This window comes from Oryzias latipes, chromosome 21 (genome assembly GCF_053564925.1).
Source record: "Oryzias latipes strain Hd-rR chromosome 21, Olatipes_Hd-rR_3.1".
NCBI lineage: Eukaryota > Metazoa > Chordata > Actinopteri > Beloniformes > Adrianichthyidae > Oryzias > Oryzias latipes.
The window spans coordinates 19,373,307-19,379,769 of NC_136257.1; the positions used below are offsets into that span (position 1 = coordinate 19,373,307).

The window sequence follows — 6,463 nt, forward strand, 5'->3', positions numbered from 1 at the left end:
ACATTCCACAGGCCACAATAGACAACCTGATCAACTCTATGCAAAGGAGATGTGTCGCACTTCATGAGGCAAATGGTGGTCACACCAGACACTGACTGGTTGTCTGAGTCCCCTGACCCCCTCAATAAAACAAAACTGAAGATTTCAGAGTGGCCTTTTCTTGTGGCCAGTCTAAGGCACACCTTTGCAATGATAATGCATCCAATCAGGATCTTGATATGGCACACCTGTGAGGTGGGATGGATTGCCTTGGCAAAGGAGAAGTGCTCACTATCACAGATTTAGACAGATTTGTGAACAATATTTCAGATAACTGGTTATTTTGTGCATGTGGAAAATGTTTCACGTCTTTGAGTTCATACCATAAAAAATGGGAGCAATAACAAAAGTGTTGCATTGCTATATTTGATCAGTGTACATCCACTAGAATTAGGTAGTGACAGACCCGTGTGAACACCATTTACTAAAAGTGTGTTCAAAACCCACATTCAGCGCATCCTTGAACGATTACTCAACCTAGAGAGGAGTTATTTGAGACTATTAGGTCATTTCTAGTGTGAAGGATTCTTATCTGCATCCTCACATCTGTGGGACTTTCTCACATCCTTTTGTCTCTTCATGCTATCTCAGACACAGCACATGATGTTGAGATCAGGACTCTGTGGGAGCCATTTTTATCAGCTCCAGTACTTCTTGCTCTTCTTTAAGCGGAAGATAGATTACTTTGACTGTGTTTTTGGGGTCTGCTGAATAAACTTGGAGCCAATGAAACGTCCCCCTGATGGTACTGGATGACAGTCAAGTATCTGCCTGTAATTCTCAGTAGTGATAACACCGTTAATCCTCAAAAGCACCTCCAGTAATCCTCCACAGCCTCAAAAGTTCAAGAACGTCCACAATGCTTCACTGGAACCTTCAGACACTCATGGTACCGTTCTTCAGCTCCTTGTCCAACAATCTTCCTTGTCCTACAACCAAAAATGTAAGACTTTGACTCATCAATCCAGAACACCTGCTGCCGTTTTTCTGCACCCCAATTTCCATGTTTTCAAGCATATTTGAGGTGCTATTCCCTTTCTCACATCAGAGATTTTGGCTTTTTGCCAGCAACTCTTCCATAAAGACCAGTTCTGGACAGATTTCTCTGGACAGTAAATCCGTGTACCTAGTTCCAACTGGTTTCTGCAAGTTCTGAACTGATGCCACTATCGGACATCTTCTAATTTCAAAGGGTATTGAGGGTGACATGTCTTTGATCTCCTGCATTAAGTTTCCTTGGTCGACCACCGCATTTTGCCTGTTTCTTTGTGCTTTCTTAAAAAAGCTTGGTCATCTCATCCAAAAACCCCAGTCTGCCTATAAAATCCCTGGCTGAAAGAGATCTTGCTGATAGAGTGGAACTACGATTTGGTAGCAGAGTTTGGCTGTTTGTCATCCAGTTTTAAGTCTCCTATACAACTGGGTTTCAACTTCCATGTAACGTTGATGATCATTAGCACCTGTTTGGTATGACTGAATGATAATACACCTAAAAATAATCCAAAATCACTGTCTTGGTGCATATGTACCTAGAATTGATGCTTGCTTGAAATCAAAAGGTAGCAACACCAAATGTTGATTTTATTAAGATTTATTTTGTCTGCACAGTATGTGCTAGATAAATTGATTTTACAAATGTAATATTTATGTTTCTCAAGTATTTCTTTGTTCAGAAGCATTTATGTAGACACATTCTCTGAGTGAAATCTGTATGCTCTTCATCTTTCTCTAAGCTTCTTTTCTTCTCTCCTTTTTTCCCCCAACATGACCAAAACTCGTCTTTTTTGTCTACAAATGACAGTTAAGTGTTGGGTTTTGTTTGTCTTGTGTGTCTCTGTAAAGTACTGACACCTAGTTCCAGGGGAGGAGCTGCAATAAAACATGCTGATGGAAGTAGACAGAGATTATTCATGACAGCATAAAAAAACATCAATAACCTAATAATCGCCCACTGTGACCCACCCTCCAAACAAAGTTTATGTCCAAAAACACTATAAAAAAGGCTTTAAAAAATATATAAAACTTCACTTTGAAGGAAAATGCAAAAAATATGGAAAATATTTTAAAGACAAACTACAACAAAGAAATCAAATTCAGACTTGATCTTTAGTATTGTTTTTCAGAACAGTTTATGATTTGACTCAAAATTAGAACGTTTGAAAGGATGCAAGAATATCCGAAAGCAAATAAACTGGACCAAAACAAATGTTTACATTAGTTTCATTTAATGTTTCTAAAAATCTTTAAACTCTTCTACTACAGGTCATTAAGATCAAAGTTTAGGTTGATCCTATGGTTGAATAAAATAATGGGGTAGAGTTTATTGGATACATTTTTTTTTAAATAAGATTAAAGTCAGCCATCACCAATTTAAACATATTATTCAATCTTTCTTTTTTTAGCCTCTAATCCCTGAGTCACCCTTTTCGCTCCCACTTTATGAAATGATGACTAAAATTCTACTCTGTGTTGACCAGATCTTATCCAGTGAGACTGAAAAGAGGCAGATTTTACACTCTGGATTATCAGAATGGAGTGAAGCATTTGTCTTCCGAGTTGAATTAGCCCGCATTGCTCCTAAAGAGAAAGAAGCCAAGAGCTTTCACAAACCAGGATACTTGAATTATTTATCCAGGTCTTCTCTATCTGTGCAGTCTTAGCCTGCTTTAGCAACACTTTAGAGGGAGCATAGTGACTTGTTGCATATAATGACAACCCCAGGCCATACATTATGTATAAATATTGTGCATGGGGCTTGCAATCAACATGGCACCCAGTTTATATTCAGTCTGCTATGACTGTGAGAAACATCTTGTGTGTCTTAATAAACAAGCATGCATGTGACAAAAAAATCACCATCTGAATGTGTAGATCCTTACCCTGTGTATCCACGGAGACAAATATCAGCAGAGTCAGCAGGCGGAGAGGTCTCTGCAGGGATCCGTCGCACACTTTCACATTGGTAGATCAGAGGAGGAGCGGAGCTCGGCAAACGACCACTATTCCACAATCTGGGTCAGTGTTGTTAGAGGCATCCTCATAGGGAAGGATGCAGAAATCACAGGCCAAGATGGATCCTCACGTCCAGCCACATTCCCATCCTCTGTCTGCAGATGTGTAACCGGATGCAAAGAATTCCACCAAGACTCAGATGGGAGCAAATCCACGTCCAAAACACGACGGAAGCTTTCACCCTGAGAGGATCTCGCCTGCATGCAGCATCACCGCCTCACTCAAAGACTGTCTCAATTTCTCCTCCTCCCCCTCTGCCTGCCTCTGCTTAATTCACTGCTTTATCGCTCTATTTCTGTCCTTTTCTGATGCTCACACAAATTTCCACTTCACTGGACGCTCTCTCTCTTTAATTCTCAGCTGTGTCTCGGTGCTCTGTGCCGCCCGTGCCCAGAGGATGTTAAACATGTGTTCAGGGTGGGGGTTGGGGACTGCTGACTTCATAGGTGGCATGCTCACTTCTCACACAGATAGGTTAGGAAGGATGCAAATTGGGCTTAGAAATTAAAGACAGATATTTTAAATCAATAGCAGCATAGATGCTGAGCCACTAACAAGGTTGATGGCTGTGATTGATCCTATTGGTTGACTGCTGTTTGTGATGAATTTGCAGTCTAATCAAAAATTCCTGCTAGAATTGAAGAAGTAAATATTGAACCTGAAATGTAATACCCAAAAAAGGATGAGACATGTTATAGTTTTTGGCAGACAGTTGGTGCTTTATTGTAAACCAACAGAACAAACATTTCTTTACATCACATGACAGAAAGGCGGAGGGCTGGAGGAAGACGTGGGAGGCACTGTGCATGGAAAAAATGGACAAAAAGGGAAAACAAGAGAGAAATAGGGAGGGAGGGTGGGAACAGAGAAAACAGCAAAAGGAAAAAAAGAAGAAGAGGGAGACTGAGAACATAGAGCTTTGGAATATTTATAGAAGGCTGAAGAGCACAGAGAAATAAGCTCCATTTCTGTTCTGTTCTATGGAGAGTCGTCTCCCGGATGATGCGCTGTCACGATAGCTCATATCAAAGGCATCTAACGGCGCCTCTGCAGCAAAACTGCGCTAAATTTTGCAGCATGCAGTTTAAAATGTGTCTTTATTCCTGCAAAATGCACATGTTCAAACTAAAGAAACCACAAAATGGTTTGGTTTAAGGAGTGCGCTCAAATTCCAAAACACTTCAATTGATCCCACGGGACAAATTGAATTAATGGATTAAATGAAATGGGTAATAAGGTGGTGATCTTCCATGGGATCTGCCACAATTTAATAATAGGTAGTTACGGCTTTGTTGTTGCAGCTATATTGAAAAATGAATTTACATAGCTAATGGGTTTTTCTTTTGAGAGGGCTTTTGAAAGACACTTAAGACAACCTCTTTGCAACTAAATCCAAAAAATCCTGACATTATTTGATCATGTAAAATGATTTTATCAGTTTTGCTGTTTAAAATGTGACTTTGTGTATTAAAAGATTGTGCATAAATATCTCTAAATGACTGTGAGGAGAGCAGAATACCTCTGGGCCAATGCTGTGACCTACATTAGGCCTTGGTGCTCCCACGCCTCGCAGGCTGAGTGTATTAAAGTGTATGTGCTCAAACTATAGAGTGAAGGCGCATGCATGTCTGTAAATGAACGCACAAGAGAGAAAAGATATCTGAGAGAATGAGCACAAAAGAGGGAGAGACGGGAATGTTGTGAAATAAAGATGCATGACATACTTCTCCAAAGACGTGCACATGCGTTTATGAATAATGCAGTTTCTTGCGTAAAGAGTTCTTCCATCCATCTTCCATAAAGAGCGCCATACTTGGACGGGGATGCCGGGAAACCAGAAAATCTTCCTACTTGCTCAATTATGAATCCACTTGTACAAAGAGATTAACAGATTAGTGGCCACAATGAAGGTGATGTAGATTATATTTTAATGGATGCAAATTTCATATAACGTAACATTTGTATAATCTTCTCATTTACTTTGATATAAAAATTAGTTAGATTTTATAACCTTAAATGCTTTTTTTTACTTATTTCTCTTGAAAAGTTTTGCTGTGGATGCTGCATCTCCTAAAGGAATTATTGCTGTCAAATCTGCAGCAACTTTTTAATATATTACGAGGAGTAACCATGACAACTTGGAATTTGATTAGGTTTTCCAGTTAATGCCTGGAATAAGACACTAAATCCAGGCAAGCAGACGTAGAAATGTCAGGGATGTAGGGCGGGAGCATTTCTGAAGGCAGATATGTGGAAGTGTAATCACTTCTTTATTCTCAGGACGAGTGCAAGCTTTCTGAGAAATAAAACAGGTGGTGTTGAAGCACCTGCAGAAACACAGTGGGAACATCCGGAATGCCGTATGTTTCATCAGCATTCCGGACTCCCACACATCTCTAGCACGTTCCCAGGCTTTACAGCAAACAAACCGATACAGCAAAATAAAGTGAGGAAGCCTCATTTTCCATCATGATATAAAGAAAGAGCACTATCTGTTTTTGCATTCTTTAAGGATGATTAAATTCATCCAAAGAGGTTGATTCTTTAAGTCTTCTTAAGCATAGTTCCTAATGACTAAACCGTTCAATAACAGTCCTAAAGTTGTCACAGAAAAGCGAGCCTTTTCCTATGAATTTTTATCAAAATTTGCTTAAAAAGACAGAACTGAACTTCTGTGAGCTTCAGTCTGTGTTCAGAAAAAAATAGCCGCTCCTCAAACAGATGGTGACTCTCCCACACAGTCAAGCCGATGGGAAAAATCTCATCATCAGAGGCTCATCAGGAAACGCAAAGGTTGTTGGCTCCAAAACAGGAAATGACACATAATGTCCACCACAGGGAAAGTTCTGTTTTAAATTCCACTTATGATAATACTTTACTTGGAAAAACTTTTCAGCTCTTAAAGGAAAATAATTGAAATCTGTCTGACAGAAACAGTTAGATTATTGGAACAAATGGGTTTTTACAAAATGTGCATTTATACAAAATTTTAAACATTATGAGAATTTTTTTTTTAAACTTCTATACCCATTATCCAAAACTGCTTTGCTTTTTGCCATAACTGTTGTAGGGCTACATTAATGTTGAATCCGGACATTAATGTGCACGTTTGGCTAACAGAGTTTGATAGGTTAAATGAGTATTGACCTGTTTCAGTCAAAATATTGAGGGATGTTTGTGCAGGATTTGACACCATTTATAAAATCCATGTTATTATTTTTCTAAAATAGCTGAAATAGAAAGTATATATCATTTCAAATATTGTTTTACATGTGAAAAAAGAATATGAACTCGAATCATGTTTTGGTAAATAAAAAAAACTTCTATTTATGTCTTTTTAGCAGGTTTTATATAAGTGGCAGCTTCCTCACATTGATAACGTGAGAATAATCAGCACTATGGCCCCCGTTTA

The 6,463-nt window shown here is 38.9% G+C and overlaps 1 protein-coding gene across 6 annotated transcripts in view; it reads right to left on the reverse strand.

Annotated features, from left to right (window-relative positions):
- The window catches only part of LOC105356801 (uncharacterized), a 57,411-nt gene extending 53,968 nt beyond the window's left edge, over positions 1-3,443 (reverse strand). For 5 of the 6 annotated variants that reach the window (XR_013652835.1, XM_011489610.4, XM_011489609.4 and 2 more), the window contains exon 1: positions 2,919-3,443. The gene's annotated coding sequence lies outside the window, so the exon portion shown is untranslated. The remainder of the gene's footprint in view (positions 1-2,918) is intronic. The other variant, XM_078939776.1, reaches the window with a different exon arrangement.
- Positions 3,444-6,463: the final 3,020 nt, after the last annotated feature.